Here is an 18,479-nt window from a genome sequence, read left to right as displayed (position 1 = left end):
TAAAAAAAAAAAAAGAAGAAGAATCTGTCTTCCTCTGTCAAAACTTTTGCAGACAGACGAATAATCCAAGATGGGAGCCTAGAGAATGTGAGAAAATGTTATATGTGAGATTTCTTGGAAGAAGAAGAAGCAATTGGCTGCCCCCAATGTGTACAAATATGTCTGTGCTACCAGAACCCCTCAAAAGAATGTTAGAAAGGAGGACCTGGAGTCAACAACCTACTGAGGAAATGGAAAGCACAGCTTTCGGGTGCCAGCAGATGCTAGGGACATCACTGAAAAGGCCATTTTAGAGTGAACAGATTTTGGTGAGGGGGGGGAGTGGGGGAGGGGGTTTTGCCAGCAGTAAAGTTGGCGACTTTCGTGCTTCACCTAGAGGGAAAGGTGGTACATGGGGATCCTTCCAAGGACACTTCAGGTGTTCCTCGGCTTGGGAGTCGACTGACCGAAAAACCAGTTAGTCAGTCTACCTTGAAGGTGGAGCTGAGGCATCCATCCTAAAGTCAGGGAAGCCGGATTGGTTTTAGGTGTCAGAACTGTCCCTTAGACGTGGTTTCTTAAGGCCAGGAATGTTGGGTTCTGTCTCAGGGAGGAGACCAGATCCATCTGGTCAACCTTCCTGACGGAGAAGGTGAATCCATTTATGTTCCCAGTTACCAGAGAGCATTGATCCTCCAAAGATTGCCTTTTGTCTGCATAAACAATGGGCCTTATATAACTTGATTCCCCTACGGAATCCCTTAAAATGATCTCAAAGAGTATTCTTGACTTCTGAATGCTTTGAATGCTGCTGAAAAGCAAAAAGGACTTGATGGGGATTCAGAGAGGGCATCAACATCAAAGTAACTTCTTCTTTTCCTGCAATGGTAGGAACAGCAGGAACCTAAGGCATTTCTTATCTCTTGTCCAGGTCCTGTCAAAAATCTCATCTGGTCACAGTAGTAAAAGTGATATGAACAGGGTGATTCTCCTGCATTTTTGGAGTCAGGCTCTTGAAAACTGTTTTAGAGAAGTGGATTGGGAATGCTAAAGGAGGTTTTCCCTTGGAGAGTGTCCCCTTTAACATTTTAGACTCCTCCAGCTCTTCGGGTTTTTTTTCATGTCACTCATATTTATTTTGTCTATTAAAAATATTTTCCCAGCATCATTTTATTCCAGGGAAACGAAGCAGTCTCCTCCACAATCGAACAAGATTAATGTGCAAACTTAGCACTTATCTACTTATGCTTTGCAATGATTTAAAGTTCTTATCCTATCGTTGAATTAAATATTCATGGTAAAAAAGAAAAGGCAAGAAATAGAGTGGCGGCAGGGGTGAAATTCGCGGATGTACTTCAGAGACAGACAGCCGGCTGCTTGATTTCAGTTAATCTGGCTATTTTTCTTCATTACCCTTCAAAGTTCAGTTGAAAGACCTTAGCTGAGGATTCTTTTGCTAAACACATTCTTTCAGATCCTTGTAAAAATGTATGCTATAGTTTTCCAGGAACCCAATACTCTGTTAGCTCCCATTTTATTTTACTTTCTTTTTGTTAGTGGTGGTAATAAGCATGAGACCAATGTAGCAGGAAACCATGGGGATGAGCTTTCTCTTTGGGTGAGCCTTTTCCATGGCAGTCATACCCTCAGAGATCCTCACATTCAGTCATGTTTGAGCTTGGGTGAAAATGGTCAACTATACTTCCGAGTTATTCCCTTTATTCAGAATAAAAAGTAGAGGAAGCAAGTTTGGTAATGAAGTATGGAAGAGATAACTTAATAAATCAGCCCAAAACGGCATAGCTTAAAACAACAGTAATTTATTTTTTCTCATGATTCTGTGGCACAGGAATTTGGACAGGGTTGGCGGCTCTACGTGCTGTCAGCTGAGCTGGGGCACTGGGCTGTATGCAGCTGGTGGCTTCGATGGGCTGGAAGGTTGTGAAGGTTTCACTTTTAAGAGCCAGCGCCTCTTGCTTTGCTCTTATTCTTTCTTCTCCACCTGGGTAGCTTGGCCTTCCTCACAGGACAGTACTCTCAAGGTAGTTGGACTTGGCTCACGTGGAGGCTCGCTTCCAAGAGGCAAGGAGGAAGCTGCCAGGAACAGCATCACTTCCACCACGTTTTGTTGGTCAAGTTACATGTCAGCCCAGATTCTAGATGAAACGACACAGACTGCACCTCTTGATGGGCGGAGTGGCACTTGAGTACAGGAAGGCGAGGAATTGATGGTGGCTGTTGGGAGATTATCTGTACAGTTATTTACCTCTGTAACTTAAAGAGAAGGGACAATTTTAGAAAAATTGCTAATTTTATTTGTTCCAGTAAGGTGGACTGCTACGATGAAGATTATGAAAGCTTTCTTGATGGGTTGTTTCATAGAGATGACTTTATAAATCCAGTAATGTTGATTGAAACTCCTCCCCGACCCCTGCATCCCCCTTAATTTGTCAGTGCTCATTAAGTAATAACTTGACTGTGTGATGGAACATTTATTTACACACTGTAACTAAAACCTCGGGATGCTGTAATGAATGAATTCTTGATTCTTAGGAAATTTGGACAAAGAAGTTCAACTTAGTCTAGATCTGAAAATAATTCCAGATTTCCCATTATTGTACTCCAATGAACCTTAACTCTTCTTGTTTTTCCTCCTACTTCTGGAGGAGTAGCGTATGTCCATTTTCTCACAGCCAGAGATGATCTTGAAAATAAGTGCCTTTTTTAGAAAAGAAACTAAGGCTACACTTCTAATATAAAAATCCTCCCAAATATAAAGATTAGTCTACAGCTTGGTGAATGTAAAAATCTGTTCCTGTTGCGCTCCAATTATTAGACAGTAAAATGTATTGCATGACTATTGTGTAGTAAGTATTCTGAAGAAAGGGTCATAGAATAGGCGTAAGAAGATTGATGTTCTCTTCACCTTTGGCATGTCACTCAACTTGGAGCCTTTTTCTTTTTTTCTTTCAATCCCAGTTCTTTCTTTTATTTTTTATGATTTAAAAAAATTGAAGTATAGTTAATCTACAATATTGTGTTAGTTTCAGGTGTATATTATTTTTCAGATTCTTTTCCATTATAGGTTATTACAATATATTGAAATAGTTCCCTGTGCTATATAGGAGGACCTTGTTGTTCATCTATTTCATATATAGTAGTGTGTATATGTTAATCCCAGACTCCGAATTTATCTGTCCCTGCCACCATCCTCAGTATCCCCTTTGGTAACCATAAGTTTGTTTTCTATTTCTGTGAGTCTATTTCTGTTTTGTAAATAAGTTGACATATCATTTTTTAAGGTCCACATATAAGTGATATCATATGATATTTGTCTTCCTCTGTCTGACTACTTCACTTAATATAATAATTTCTAGGTCCACCCATGTTGCTGCAAATGGCATTATTGCATTCTTTTTTTTTAATGGCTGAGTAATATTCCATTGTGTATATATACCACATCTTCTTTATCCATTCACCTGTTGATGGACATTTAGGTTGCTTCCATGTCTTGGCTATTGTAAATAGTGCTGCAGTGAACATGGGGGTGCATGTATCTTTTAGAATTAGAGTTTTCTCCAGATATGTAAGGCTTTTTCTTAATCTATAAAGTAAGGAGAATAATTCCTATTCTGCCTTCCTTAGAGAGTGTGAGATTTAAATGAATAAGAGTATTCAGGGCCACACATAAGGTATGATAACTGGTGATAAAAGAAGTGTTGGGATACCAAAAAATGAGAAAGAACTCAGTTTAGAAAATATATGTATATATATGTGTATTCCCTCCAAGGGGCTCAAGTATCATTAGAGAGCATTTCCAGTAGAGTATCTAGTTAAAGCATAGAAATAGTTTAAGATAATCCCAATGATTTCCAGAGAGAGTCAGGAAGACCCTTATTTTTTCATTCTGTCTCACTCTTCTAGCTATGTAGAAAGTTTGGGTCAGGCTAAACTGCCCTAGCCAGAATACCAGTCCCTTTAAATGTTTAATTCCTTTTAAAAGCTGGGTAACATGGCAGAACATTAACTACAGGAATCAGCACTGGGTTTGTCCTTTCTGCCCTGACATTCTATGATTTCTGCCCTTCCTTGACAATACTTTTACTTATATATGGTTAAAGATCCTTTTCATGATCAATTTAATAAGGATTTTAAAAGATCATCAGCTAATCATCAGACAAAAATAATTCTAGATTCCTGCTGGCCATAAAATAGTTGCCACATTTAACTGATGGTATATAGGTATACTTCATTTTGTTGCACTTGGCTTTATTGCACTCTATGGATATTGTGCTTTTTACAACTCAAAGGTTTGTGGCACCTCTGCATCGAGCAAGCCAATTTTCCAACAGCATTTTTCTCACTTCGTGTCTCTGTGTCACATTTTGGTAATTCTTGCAATATTTCTAACTTTTTCATTATTATTATATTTGTTATGGTGACCTGTGATGTGCGATCTTTGATGTTATTATTATAATTGTTTTGGGGCACCAAGAACCATGCCCATGTAAGATGGCGAACTTAATCGTGTGTGTGATCTGCCTGCTCCACCAGCTGTTCCCCTATCTCTCTCCCTCTCCTCGGGCCTCCCTATAACCTGAGATAAAACAATTTTGAAATTAGGCCAATTAATAACCCTGCAATGACCTCTAAGTGTTCAAGTGAAAGAAAGTGTCACACATCTCTTATATTAAGTCAAAAACTGGAAATGATTAAGCTTAGTGAGGAAGGCATGTCATAAGCCAAGATAGGGCGAAAATTGGCCTCTTGTGCCAAACAGTTAGCCACGTTGTGAATGTAAAGGAAAAGTTCTTGAAGGAAATTAAAAGTGCTGCTGCAATTAACACATAGATGATAAGAAAGCAAACATCCTTATTGCTGATATAGTGAAAGTTTTAGTGGTCTGGACAGAAGATCAAACCAGCAACACCATTCCCTTAAGCCAAAGACGAATGCAGAGCAAGGCTAACTCTCTTCAATTCTGTGAAGGCTGAGAGAGGTAAGGAAGCTGCCGAAGAAAATTTGAAGCTGGCGGAGGTTGTTTCATGAGGTTGAAGGAAAGAAGCCGTCTCCATAACATCAGAGTGCAAGGTGAAGCAGAAAGTGCTAATGTAGAAGTTGTAGCAAGTTATCCAGAAGATCTAGCTAAGATAATTAATGAAGATGGCTACACTAAACAGATTTTTCAATGTACACAAAACAGCCTTTTATTGGAAAAAGATGCCATCTAGGACTTTCATAGCTAGAGAGGAGAAGTCAATGCCTGGCTTCAAAGCTTCAAAAGACAGCCTGACTCTGTTGTTAGAGGAGCTAATGCAGCTGGTGATTTTAAGTTGAAGCCAGTGCTCATTTACCATTTTGAAAATCCTCTCATAAGAATTATGCTGTATCTACTCTGCATATGCTCTACAAATGGAACAACAAAGCCCGGATGACAGCACATCTCTTTACAACATGGTCTACTGAATATTTTAAGCCCACTGTTTAGACCTACTGCTCAGAAGAAAAGACTCCTTTCAAAGTAGTACTACTCATTGACAGTGTCCCTGTCACCCAAGAGCTCTGATGGAGATGTACAATGAAGTTAATGTTGTTTTCTTGCCTGCTAGCACAACATCCATTCTGCAGCCCATGGATCAAGGAGTCATTACTTAAGAAATACATTTTGTAAGGCTATAGCTGCCATAGTGATTTTTCTGATGGATATGGGCAAAGTCATTTGAAAACCTTCTGGAAAGGATTCACCATTCTAGCTACCATTAAGAACATTTGTGATTCATGGGAAGAGGTCAAAATAGCCACATTAACAGGAGGTTGGAAGAAGTTGATTCCAATGCTCATGGATGACTTGGAGGGGCTCAAGACCTCAGTAGAGGAAGTAACTGCAAATGTGGTAGAAATAGAAAGAAAACCAGAAGAAGTGGAGCCTGAAGATGTGTCTGAATTGCTGCAATCCCATGATAAAATTTTAATTGATAAGGAGTTGTTTCTTATGGATGAGCAAGGAAAGTGGTTTCTTGAGATGGAATCTACTCCTGGTGAAGATGCTATAAAGATTGTTGAAATGACAACAAAGAATTTAAAATATTAATAGTTGATAAAGCAGCAGGGTTTGGGAGGGTTGACTCCCATTTTGAAGGATGTTCTACTATGGGTAAAGTGCTATCAAACAGCATTGCATGCTATAGAGAAGTCATTTGTGAAAGGAAGAGCCAACCGATGTGGCAAACTTCATTGTTATCTTATTTTAAGAAATTGCCACAGTCACCCCAACCTTCAGCAACCACCACCCTGATCAGTCAGCAGCCATCAACATCGAGGCAAGACCCTCCACCAGCAAAAATATTACGACTCGCTGAAGGCTCAGACGATGGTTAGCATTTGTTAGCAATGGAGCGTTTTTAAAATAAGGTATGTACATTGGTGTTTTAGACATAATGATGTTGCACATTTAATAGACTACTGGATAGTGTAAATATAACCTTAATATGCACTGGAATATTTGCTTTATTGTGGTGGTCTGGAGCCAAACTTGCAGTATCTCCAAGGTACGCATGTACAATAGTTTGCTTCTTCATTTTTCAGGGATCCAGTAAATTATAGGCCTGTGCTGTCGAATATGGTAGCCACTAGCCACGTGGGACTATTTCCATTTAAATTTAAGTTAATTAAAATAAAAAATTCAGCTCTTCAATCAACACTCAGCCATATTTCAAGTGCTCACCAGCTACCGTATTGGACAGTACACACGTAGAACATTTTCATCATTACAGAAGATTCTAATGGATGGCACTATTATAGACTATTTTCTAACCCATTTGTTGCTGTGTTTTCTTCCTGCTATCTCCCTCAAAGTCTTGCTCTTTCATGCTTGTTTGTTTCGGGTGAGCAATGGGAAAAAAAGAGATCAGACTCCTGTCCAATGTTTCTGTGTTTTAGTAGTGTTGATGAAATAGCTGGTAACTGAATGAGCTGAAACTATTGACCAGAGTAAGGTTTTAGAAATATCTTTGAATTTAATTTATACGTACCGCCCAAAGAAGTGGTAGAGAGGTGGCTATATTTGGTTTTTAAATGGACTAGTATCTTGTCTTCGCTAAACACTTCTCATGAGCTAGTGACTACACTTTTCCTATTGAGTGTTGTTTCATTACCTCTAAAAATTTTGTTTTATTACAAACTCCTTTAGTAAGTGAAAATTAGGCCACTATGCTCATATCTAGGCCTTTTCTCAGTTTAAACAAAATTTGTGATCCGAGATATGTTCGGATCTTGATATATGCCAGTTAAAATATTGACTTTAAACAAAGAGGTCATAAAAAATATGTGATTAAAATGATTAGGCGTTGAGTCCTTATCACATAACACAAAGTAAATGAGGGTTGCATAATTCTGTACTTAAGAGGTGCAGCTCCATTGCACAGGCATGTTCCTGGATATTCCAGACTGCTTTTAAATTATAGTGCTTTGTGTTGAGAGATTGATATTAAAATAAACTTGGGACTTAAAATTCACTTATGATGAATAGTTGTTTAAAAAGCTTTAAGATAACACCGTGGAGACATGGTGTTAAAAAAGAAGTCTTCAAAGCCAAGCCACATTTCTTCGGATCAGAACCAGAAACATTTGTGTAAGCAGTATATTTACCAAATGGATCTCCAGTAATGGAAGCCCATTTTTCACTTTAACATTGATGTAATTTATGCAAAGCCAGGCAAAAAAATTATATCTTCTTGTTGCTTAATGTTTCCTACATGGACCAAATTTCGGTCATTTTTTTATCGTGAAACTAAAAATAAAGTTTGCTGCTGAAAACTTAATTCTGTGAACAGGCTCGTTTTAAGCATATTTTCCTATCTTCATATCCAAACCAGTGAGAATAGGTACTTACCCAGGAGATTCAGTCAGTTAGCCCGTAGCCACGAACCCCAGAAGGGAAGAGTAGTTCATCGCTCATCTAGTTGGACTTCCTACATGATGTGAATTGCTTGAGGATTGGGCAATGAGGGTGATGTCCCAGGTGTGAACGGGCTTTGTTCTAGGCAGCTGGGCAGGCTCCTTAGTAGCATATCTTTCCAGAATTCCAAATCATTAAATGAGATGCTTGTTTCCCAGTCACTGTGTCATGACACACCAGTGAGTCACAAAGATTTCCCTGCAGTGTTGCAGCAAGCCTAGCTTTCCCCAAAGCTCTGCTTCCTTCTTGGACACATTGTCACCAGGCTACCAGCATGGCCTGCACATTCTGTCCCCAGTCCCAAGGGTTTTACATTCTTTATGTCTGGATTTAGCTAAAGTCTTTTCTTGGCTAGGGTTGGTTTGCAGTTCCTAATCTGAATTCCTCCACCCATGCCAAGTTGTTTTTGCAAGGGGTTAAGCCAGTGTCTACACATAGGTCTAACAGTTTATCGTTCAAAATGACATTTCTTTGAGTTACTCATTGCCAGTGTCCTATGAAACCACCATTTCTTTTATTTCCTAGAACTGGGAAGGAATTTGAGACACCAGGTGAAAAGGAAGAGTGAAGAAAGAAAAGCGTGGGGGTGACAAACGCTTGTGAACTTGACAGTTTCTTATGGCCCAGAAAAACATATTTGTGTCAGCCTTGCCCATTCTTACAAGCCCTTTCAGAATCTTTTCCGCAAAGTTTTCTGTAGTCACTATTTGGTCAGTCTCCTTCTCCCTGTTCTCCTACTGTGTATTGTTTAGATCTCCACCATATTGCTACTGATGAGGTTCTGCTTTGTCACTTGGTCATTTGTGCATGTCTCTTATTGAGATAGATTCTTCTTTGTATCTTCAGAAGCACCTATAATATAATATGATATAATATAGTATAATATACAACATAAAATAACAATATATAAGTTTATACACAGATATATATTTTTTAAGTTCCTTAAATATAACAGATTCATATTCAATACATAGTATTGAGTACTTACTCTACATTGTACAAGACACTGGTGAAAAAACAATGAACAAAACAGGTATGACCCCTTCTCTCAAGGAGCTTCCATCAGAGTATGGACATTAAATAATAATTTAAATTGCAACTTGATGAGTCCAGAAAAGGAGATGTTCAGTGTGCTCTACGTAAGATGATGTAACAGGAGGGCCTAGCCTCTTCCGGCGGTTGCAAGGGAGGATTTTCTGGTAGAAGTACTGTGTGTGTTATAAGCTGACACTTGAAGGATAAGTAGGAGTTAACCAGGCAGAGGTAGAGGAAGAGCATTCCACGCAGAGGGAACAGCATGTGTAAAGCATGTTGCTGAATAGGTTGCCTTGCAGATATGAAGACCTGAAAGACCAGTATACCTGGAACATAGTGGGTGAGGAAGAGAATGGTGCTAGAGGGGTGGATAGGTATCAAATCTTGCAAGTATTTGTGGGCCATGTGTGGAGGGTTTGGTTCTTTACCCTAAAATCAAGAAATCACCACTGAAAGGTATAAAGCAGAAGATGCTTAATCCACATATTTATTCAATTAAATGCTAACAGCCTTCAGCTTTCGGAACTTACACTGGCACTCATTGTTCTCATTTGCACTTTTACTGTCTGGGGAAAAGAGGAAGTAGTATGACTTATACAGGTAATTGGAACCTCTCTACCAAAAGATAATAAGATGCCTCCTCAAAAAGAAAGAACTACCAGTCTGGATCTAAAGCTTTTGAAATTTGAATTTTATTCTATCTTAGACATGGACCACTCAGTTTATTCTGAAAACCTGATTTCTAGCAATCATCTTCTTCCCAGTTTATTCCTGGACTCTTGTCTCAGCGAATTAGACCCTTCTTGAGTTCTGAGACCGTTCCCCCTGCCGCAATCCCCCGCCCCACCCTGCCCAAACACTTAGCCATTGAAGGGAAAAATCTCAACGGTTTTTCTCTTGCTGGAGCCGTGTGTCCATATCAATCATAAGCAGTCGCATGGAAAAGCAGTCTCATGGAAAGCTTGGAGGAAGGAAAGGAGGGGAAGAGGCATCAAAGGACCTGGGGCTAGGTGCCCAATCATTATTGCTGAACTGGAGCTCAAACAGATAGGAGAGTTGCAAAATTTGTGAATGCAGTGAGAATAAGGAAGGCAAGAACTTTTACTTTTTTTTTTTTTGGAGGTATAATTGACCTACAGCACTATGTTAGTTCCAGGTACACAACACAGTGATTCAATAATTCTATACATGACAAAATGATCACCACAGAAGGTAAGAATTTTTAATGCGTATTCTCAAATTTTAAAATCCAGTTTATTATATTGCTTGAAGATGCCAGTGCTTTGTGCATAGAACCTTTAAATGATTAACAGTTCTTAAACATCACAACAAAACTAGAGGTGTGCATAAAGAGGCATAGGTTCTGAAAGGTTATTTTTTGCTTTTTGAATCCTTAAGACTAGTAGAAATGAAAAAAAAAATGTTCAGATTAATCAGTTCTTCCTAAAAAGAAGCACTGGAGAGTAGTTTTTAGTCAATTACTTGATTATTTGATGATCACTACTATACTAGATACAAAATAGAAGAATAGAGATACAGTGTTTTCTTATGAGAAACATACCTCTGAAATAATTTTGTATTTGCTTTTAAGCACTCTCAACTCTTGGACAGAGTATTTCACCTCTGACCCAGTTTCCTACTACATGGTAGGGCTATAGGAGCTTATGGATGTGAAAGGGCTTTTAAAAACTATAGAGCACATACAAATGTATATACTAGTATTATTGTTCCAGTTATCTATTACTGAGGAACAAACCATCCTAAATTTAAAACAATGATTTATTATTTTGCACAATACCCTGGGTTGGCTGGGATCTGCTGGGTGGCTCCAGGTGACTTTGGGTCACTCATGCAGCTGCATGCAGTTGGGAACTGAGCTGTGGATAGAAGGTCTAAGATGAGTGCATTCACGTGCCCCCCAGGTGTCTGGCTCTTGGCTGGAGTGCCTCTGTGCCCCTCCACCTGGCTTCCCATTCTGCAAGACCTCTCTCTCCATGTGGTCTCTCTAACTGGATGCAGACCAGCCCAGACTTCTTTATGTGGCATTTTGGCTGAAGTCTTCTTAAGTTACTCAGCAATGCTTTTACATTCTTCTGGTTCATTACAGAGCCAACTCACATTCAGTGTCCAACTGTTGACCGAGGAGAGCAAACTCACATTGGGAAAGCATATGCAGACTGGGAGGGATTGTGGCAGCCATCTTTGGAAAATTCTATGACAATTATTAGGTAAAGCTTGATAGGTTAAAATATTCTACTCTCAATGAATAAACAGTTAGAAACAAACTCTTGACCTACACTACTTCCAGAGATTAAAAAATTTTGTCATTTTTAATATGTATGCATAATAACCATCAAATATATTCACAGTAGTTATTCTAGTTGAAGGGGAAAATGTATCCCCTAAAAACCTAATTCCTGATTTAGTCTTATTGTTTAATAACAAAGAAATATACTACAATCATACTTTTTATTGTTTGAGAAGTTAAACGCCCTCTACCCGTTTATTGATACAAAGGGAATTTGGATCTCCCTCTAGTGGCAATAGGTTTTCTTTTTTTTTTCAGAGCTTGCTTGAAACAGTAAGATGGCTGACATATATAACAGAACACAGTTTCAAAAATGACTGGTTTTCACTGAGATGGATGCTTTCTCCTGTGTGAGTTATGGTAGATTCTTTCATTTCTTATGAGAAATGTTCACCTTCCTAAGAAACAATCATCATATTATATGAAAAAAAAATTGAAAGGAGACTTCCTGTTAACTTTTAAAGTATAAAAACTGTTCCCGTCAATCAAGGTCTTAAGTGAAAATGATTATATTTTGACAACTAAAATAGCTTGATCCTTCACTGAAAAAATAAATTGGATTTTTAGTTTTTGTCTGAAGAATTATTTTTGGAGCAGATGAATGTACTTAATTGCAAAAATCTTTAGAAAGAGAGCAATAGGTAGTTATTGAAATGTGAAGCTTGAGAAACACTAATAGCCAAACCAAAAATAAACAAATAAAAATAAAAATAGAAGTTCCAAAGCCTTATGCTTTCCTCTAAAAAAAAGTTCAAGTTCGGATAGCTATCGCTATCATTGTATAAAAGGAAGCACCACGTCAAAGGGTGGGAATAGAAAAACAGCTACAGCGGAATTTGTAAATGAGGCTTTCCTATCCTCACCACACCACCCAGGAGAGTTAATAATGTTCATTAAGTTAGTCTCTTATCTGTCCATTTACAGGCAGAGCTATTCTGATTCTTTAAGAAAGGACATTTTCTGTAATGCTATCAGAAAAGACGTTCTTACAAAATGCTGTTTTCTCAACTATTTGCTGAAGCTGATCCAAGTTACTTATACTGCATTGTCTTGTGTGGCAGGCTGAAGCCCTCATCCCTCTCTTCTCCTTCCCACAAAGATAGCAGGATGGGCAGGGATGGTAGGTAAGAATCCAGAGATATTTTTTCCTTTTTAATTTCCAGAAAGTAGAACCTAGGATTATCAGAAGAATTCCAGGATATTTTTTGTTTGGGAGTAAACTATGAACCAGTAAGGTTTCATGAAAATAATTAAACCATCCAATGAAAATTTAGTGTTTCTTTCCAATACCTCTTTTCAGTTCGATGTGTATAGCCAAGTATGTGTCTCTTGTGGTCTCGATTACATCCGGTGTTTTTAGCTGGCAGCATTTCCTCTGTTGAGGCCCCACTTGATTTGCCAGGCTTCATTTCTGTGAATATAAAGAGAGAAAACCAAGTTGTATGAAAGAGTGAAATTTAAGAAAAAATTAAGTGTTAGGATAACATTGATTTTTGAAACAAAAAATGAGACACTAAATCTGTTATAAACAAACTGGTCCTCTGATTATGGAAAATATATAGGCTACAAAAGTACTTGGAAAGTCTTATAGCCATCTTTTAACCACCCTGTATGTTTTCTTTTGAATATTTATAAAAACCTAATTCAACTAACAAACAGAGACCAAAGAAGCCCCTCCTATGTAGTTAGTTGCACACATCTGGAATAATGAAAGTGAATTTGCAATTCTTAAAATGGTGTTTTCTTCCAGTTCTCATAGAAGTGTTTTTGGAGCAGTGGCCTGTACTAACAGCTGTATTCAATCTTGAGTAAAAGTCACTTCCTGAAGAGAATGAAATTCAACTTAACATTCGAGCTTGCCCAGAACGTAATCCTGTGGGGTGGGTGTACTATGTGATTATGAAACTGGACGTGGGCACCCTGCTGAGGTGATTTCTTGTAAATAGTACCCAACAGAAACCGTTAATCAGTGCCAGTGCTTTTAACTGAAGATTTAATCATCTAAAAGCATTGCTTATTCATTGTCAATTAAGACAAAACCATCTTAATTTTCAAGAATTTTATTCTTTGGTATTTTGAAAATATAATTCCCTTCTGAAATTATATTTATATGGAATCTGTATCTTTATCTGTCTACACATACTCATATATATAGATATGCATACCTACATATGTTTATATATATTTAGACTTCTCAGGTTTTTTAAATTGCTGTGTCATTCTTGAGTTTCAGGCAAATTTTATTTTTGATTTTTTAAATTCATTCATTCATTCATTTACTGTAGTGAACCTAATTTAAATAGAATTTTTGTTCCTGGCCTCATAAGATTAGTTGATTACATATATAGATATGAGAGGTACAGTTTTAGCTATTTAATATCTATTTTAAAAATATCTTTTAGGTAGGTATTACTGACTTTTACTCTCCTAAATATTGTACTTATTTAAAAGAAAGAAAATGTTGTATAATTTGGATATTGCTAAATCTTAATGGAATCATGGTTTAGATGGAAAAGTTTTTACTGAATCGGTTGTTTTCTTTATGGATCATTCTTTTGTTGTCTAAACAATGAATGCATAGTTTTCAATCAAGACTATCAAATTGAAATAAAGTCTAACACATTAAGCCAGAATTAACAAGCAAACATATATAAAAATTCTAGCCTTCTCAATTTGTAGAAATCAAAACCATTTCCTGTTTTACTTTGGTAACAAAGAAGGAGCTAGGCTTTTTTCATTCCTTGACGAAATCTCTAAGTTGCTTTGAAGACCTTTGTTTATAATGGCTTCGTGCATTCTTTTCTTCTTGACATGCTCCCCTCCCTCCAGTGAGATACTAATTAAAGAGAGGCCACTGTGACCCTAGATTGTTTAAAAGTCACCAGGAATGAGGCAGCAGCACAAATCTGGACAGGAAGTGCTCATTCCTAAAATACAACACAACCCTTAAGACCATCTTATCAAAAATCTGTTGGCTTCTAATAGCAAAAGAAAAAAAAAATGCTTCCTTTGATTTAAAACATATACATTTAAAGCCAAAATAGAATCTCTAAAACTTACTTAGACATCGTATATACAGTTTTTAGAAGAATTTGCAAAAAATAACATTATCTCTTATATATTAAATGATAGTTTAGTTTAGAGACATTGAAATAGATAAACATTGAAAACATATTTTGAATTTGATGGAGAATAGTCTAATTTGTATGTGGGTTTTTTTTGTGTGTGTGTGGGGGGAGAGGAGCCTATAGCTTGTCATTCCTTTGAAAGAATTTGAGACAGCTCAGATTGTATATGAGAAGCTTGGTTTTCTCATATACAGAAAGTGGCAACACTTTAATTGGGATGATAAGAAAGATGAATATAGTACCAGCTGATCATGTAGGCAATTTTGTTAATACTAAATGATTTGAAAGAAATGGAAATAATTTAGTAACTTAAATAAGCAGGTGGTACTGCCTGACGTCAAATTATTTCCCTCTTGAAATGACTTGCTGTTGCTAAGTGCTAACTTTCAAGAAGAGTTTCTTATACAGCTGTTAGTATTTGTTTAGCAAGATGCTTTTGATTGCAGGTAATAGAGACCCACTACTGTTTGTGTTAATTAATGGGGGTGGGATTGTTCTGAGAATATATAGGGGAATCAGAATCTCTGTTATGAGACCAGACCTCAAGGGAACCCAGGAAAGCTGCCTTACCAGGCCTCGGGATTGGCAGGACCATAGTGGCCATGGGGCTTGTGGAGACCAATTGGATGATTGTTCTCAGTTCAAGGCACAAATTAAACAGCAGGAGTTTTGACTTTTCCCTCTTGAGCTTCCATCATTTCTGTCTCCCAGTTGCTCTTTGTTTAGCTGCTGAGTCTAGCTCCTTTGCTTCTTGCTATCTACTAGCAGCTCATTCCTCCACTCCTGTGAGTCTCCGTGTTGAAAATCCTTGCCCTGTGAGTCACTATTACAAGTGATGATTCCTCTGTCTCATTGTTTCTGCGTCTTCCCAGCTTCTGCTTAGTCATGGCCCCTCAGCTGCCTCATGACCTCCCTCTCTGTGCACAGTACCTGACTGTTTGACTATAGTAGGCTCTCTGTAAGTATTGGTTGAATGAATAGATGAGGACTATTGTTAGGGAATTACCATCATCTTCTCTCTTAATCAAACTTTTAAGGAACTAATAAGATAGAAAATAACTAAAAGGCAGGTGGAAGAGAAAAGTTATTTTGAGACTTTTTAGTGACCTGATCATCTCTCTTTGGATTAAAAAGAATTCACTGTAGTAGTAGTAAGAAATTATTTGTTTATGCAGGCACTGAAGAAGTGAATGTGTTCAAACTTGAGAGTACAGACTATCCCATTAAAAGAAAGAAGTACCTTTAAAAATCTCCCACTTCATGCTGCGCACTTAAGCAGCTATAGGTACTATCAGGAACGGAGATAATTTAACTTCAGATGTCAGGAAATGAAGCACTCATTTTCTTGACCATATTCCACCCAGGAACCAAGATTAAGGTCTCTAATGTAGGTCTGAAGGCTTCTTTTGGCCTTCAGATCTGAATCTTTATTATTTGTCTGTGAAGAGATGATCAATTCCTGATTTTCTCAAGGCAACCATCCCCTTTTATGCTTGTTTTTTAAGTCCTCTACCTTCCAATAGCTGCTCATGTTTTAGCTTTTGGTTGCTCAGGGTATAAAAATAAACACCAGGACAGAGTTCTCAATTCTTTATTCCTTTGCTTGCTTTTTTTTTTTTTAATATGAAATTGAGGTTCTGAAGTTTATTTTATAAAATCTTTCCTAGATTCTGCCATTTGTCTAATAGTATATGAGTAGATGGTAGGCATAATTAGACCCAAATGGGTAATTATGTTTTTCATTTAAAAGTTTTCCTCTAACAACTGGGTTGAAGAAGAACCTGACGAGCAGTTTAAGATTCAATAAAATTAAAAAAAAAAAAAAAAGATTCAGTTGCTCAGCTTTCCCTGTTAGAGCATGACTATCCAAAGTTGCCAGTTAATGGGGCTTTCATTCCTCCTGCACTTTGGAAATGATCAGCATTCCCAAACACATTTGAGAGTATTTTCCCTCATTAGAGAATAAGTGCTTTTCTGATTCTGAGGACTTTCTGTGTGAAAACAAAAACAAAATAGATAATAAAAGTGCAACATGAGTATAGGGAAAATTTTCTCTTTAATTTTATGAAAATGGTATTTTTTTTCTTGGACTCATATGCCAATAAATTTAAAATAACTTTTGTTTGTAGAGTTGCAACTGTGTGCAAGGCATTGAGCTAGACCCCTAGCTTTTAACAAGCGTACACATTCCAGTGAAATGCACAGATGGATATAACCAAAGTACACTACAAGTGGCCATAGTAGGGAGCATATAGATTTCAGTGGTAACGAGAGAGAGAGAGAGAGAGAGAGAGAGAAAGAGTGAGCACATTGCATGCTGAGCAGGGAAGCAGAGGCTCGAGGCAGTTTGGACTATGGGTCTGGATCCCTGGAGAAAGAAAGAAGAATGCCAAGAAGAAATATATATATTTGAGAAAGAACTGAGGAAAGTTCATATAAATAATGTCAGATGATCCCTATGTTATCATTTAGCAATGAAGAGTGAGATTTAGAGTTTCAGGGAAAAAAAAATTAAAAGGTTTGGAATTAATTCGGGGGGGGGATGGGGTAGGGAGCCACTTGGAAACGAGTAAAGTGAACATTAAGCTTAAGTGATTTTTTGCTGAAGCCAATGAGCATGGTTATGATTTGCAGTCATTAGCAATGCAAGAGGAGGAACAGACAAGTCTGATGGTGGAAGGTGCTTGTCTGTAAGACAGGACGAAAGGCTGTGGATACTGGATACTGGAAAGAACAAACTTGGTGTCCCTGATTTGGGGCTCTAGATTAGTTAGGAAGTGAAATGTGGGGAGGAGGTGCTGTTGGTAATGGTGGTGATGGTGTGGCCTGATGGAACAGAGGAATGGAAGGATAAAGAGAATGAAGGGGAAGCTTACCTTTTCACATCTGGAATGGGAAGAATAATGGTGGCGTGGGGATTAATGAAACAATGCCTATAAACTACTTATAACAATGTCTGGCACATATTATGCACTCAAAAATGCTAATACTGTTATCTTTATTAATGAGTGTAGAAGCGATGGAAGAATGGGCATTTCAGGACTTGATGGCATGTAATGATGTTAGTCATTGAAGTCAAGCAAATATGCAAGTTTTCTTGAAGTGGAGTTCAAGGACCTACCTCTAAGGTTGGGGTTTTAGGTGACATTATATCACCTAGGAAAAGCTCTTAGCTATGTGCAAAACTATCTTTATGTTGAAGATAAATAAATGATAATAACTGATCTTTGTAATTTAACAAACTGAACTGTCTTATTTTCTTCTTCCCAAAACTTCATAATGGAGGTATTGTTATCTTTTCCCTTTTTACAGTTAAACAGATTTAGCTGAAGATTGCTAAGTTATCAAGTGGTAGAATTGTCTTTCAAACCTGGAAGTTTTTATTGAAAGCCCCTGCCTCATCCTCTACTCCATACTATAAACGGCAATGGCAATCTGTAGGTGATATAACGAGACAGAGAGCATTTCTAGGGCTGTACTGTTTAGCATTGAAGAGGAACAAGGGAGAGGCAGATGCCTCTTGGCGTGGGGAAGACAGAAGAATCAACCATTGGAGTTTCAAGGGAAGTCGTGTCATGAGGAGAAAGTAATTTTCAGCTGTGTTAGTCATTCTAAAATACATTTTGGTACCATCTTGGGTTTTCATAAAATACATCCTTACCTGAGAAGACAGTTCATCAGTCGCAAGCCCTCTTAGATCAAGAGGCTGTAATTTTTATGTATCTTATAGTAAACCTTTTTTTTAATAGCAAAGCATTATATTCTATAATATATGTTATATAGACATATCTCTTATATCTATATAAATAGAGCTGAAGTTAAATATATTTTTTCTGGGTCTTCGTTTCTGTGCGAGGGCTTTCTCCAGTTGCAGCAGGTGGGGGCCACTGTTCATCGCGGTGCGCGGGCCTCTCACTATCGCGGTCTCTCTTGTTGCGGAGCACAGGCTCCAGACGTGCAGGCTCAGTAATTGTGGCTCACGGGCCCAGTTGCTCCGCAACATGTGGGATCTTCCCAGACCAGGGCTCGAACCCGTGTCCCCTGCATTGGCAGGCAGACTCTCAACTACTGC

General features: G+C 37.9%; 1 protein-coding gene and 1 long non-coding RNA gene across 8 annotated transcripts in view; one reads left to right on the top strand and one right to left on the bottom strand.

Annotated features, from left to right (window-relative positions):
• The window catches only part of RBMS1 (RNA binding motif single stranded interacting protein 1), a 206,735-nt gene that overhangs the window by 50,144 nt on the left and 138,112 nt on the right, over positions 1–18,479 (top strand). The gene's annotated exons all lie outside the window — the stretch shown is intronic.
• LOC309662428 lies at positions 1,784–18,240 on the bottom strand. The gene is made up of 2 exons (XR_014264666.1): positions 7,871–18,240; positions 1,784–2,253 (listed from the first exon to the last, which is right to left on the bottom strand). It is a non-coding gene; the product is annotated as an uncharacterized lncRNA (long non-coding RNA).

This window comes from Balaenoptera physalus (genome assembly GCF_965194825.1).
Source record: "Balaenoptera physalus genome assembly, chromosome: 6".
Taxonomy (NCBI): Eukaryota; Metazoa; Chordata; class Mammalia; order Artiodactyla; family Balaenopteridae; genus Balaenoptera; species Balaenoptera physalus.
The sequence above is the reverse complement of the archived record's forward strand: the minus strand, read 5'-3'. Positions and strand labels throughout refer to the sequence as shown.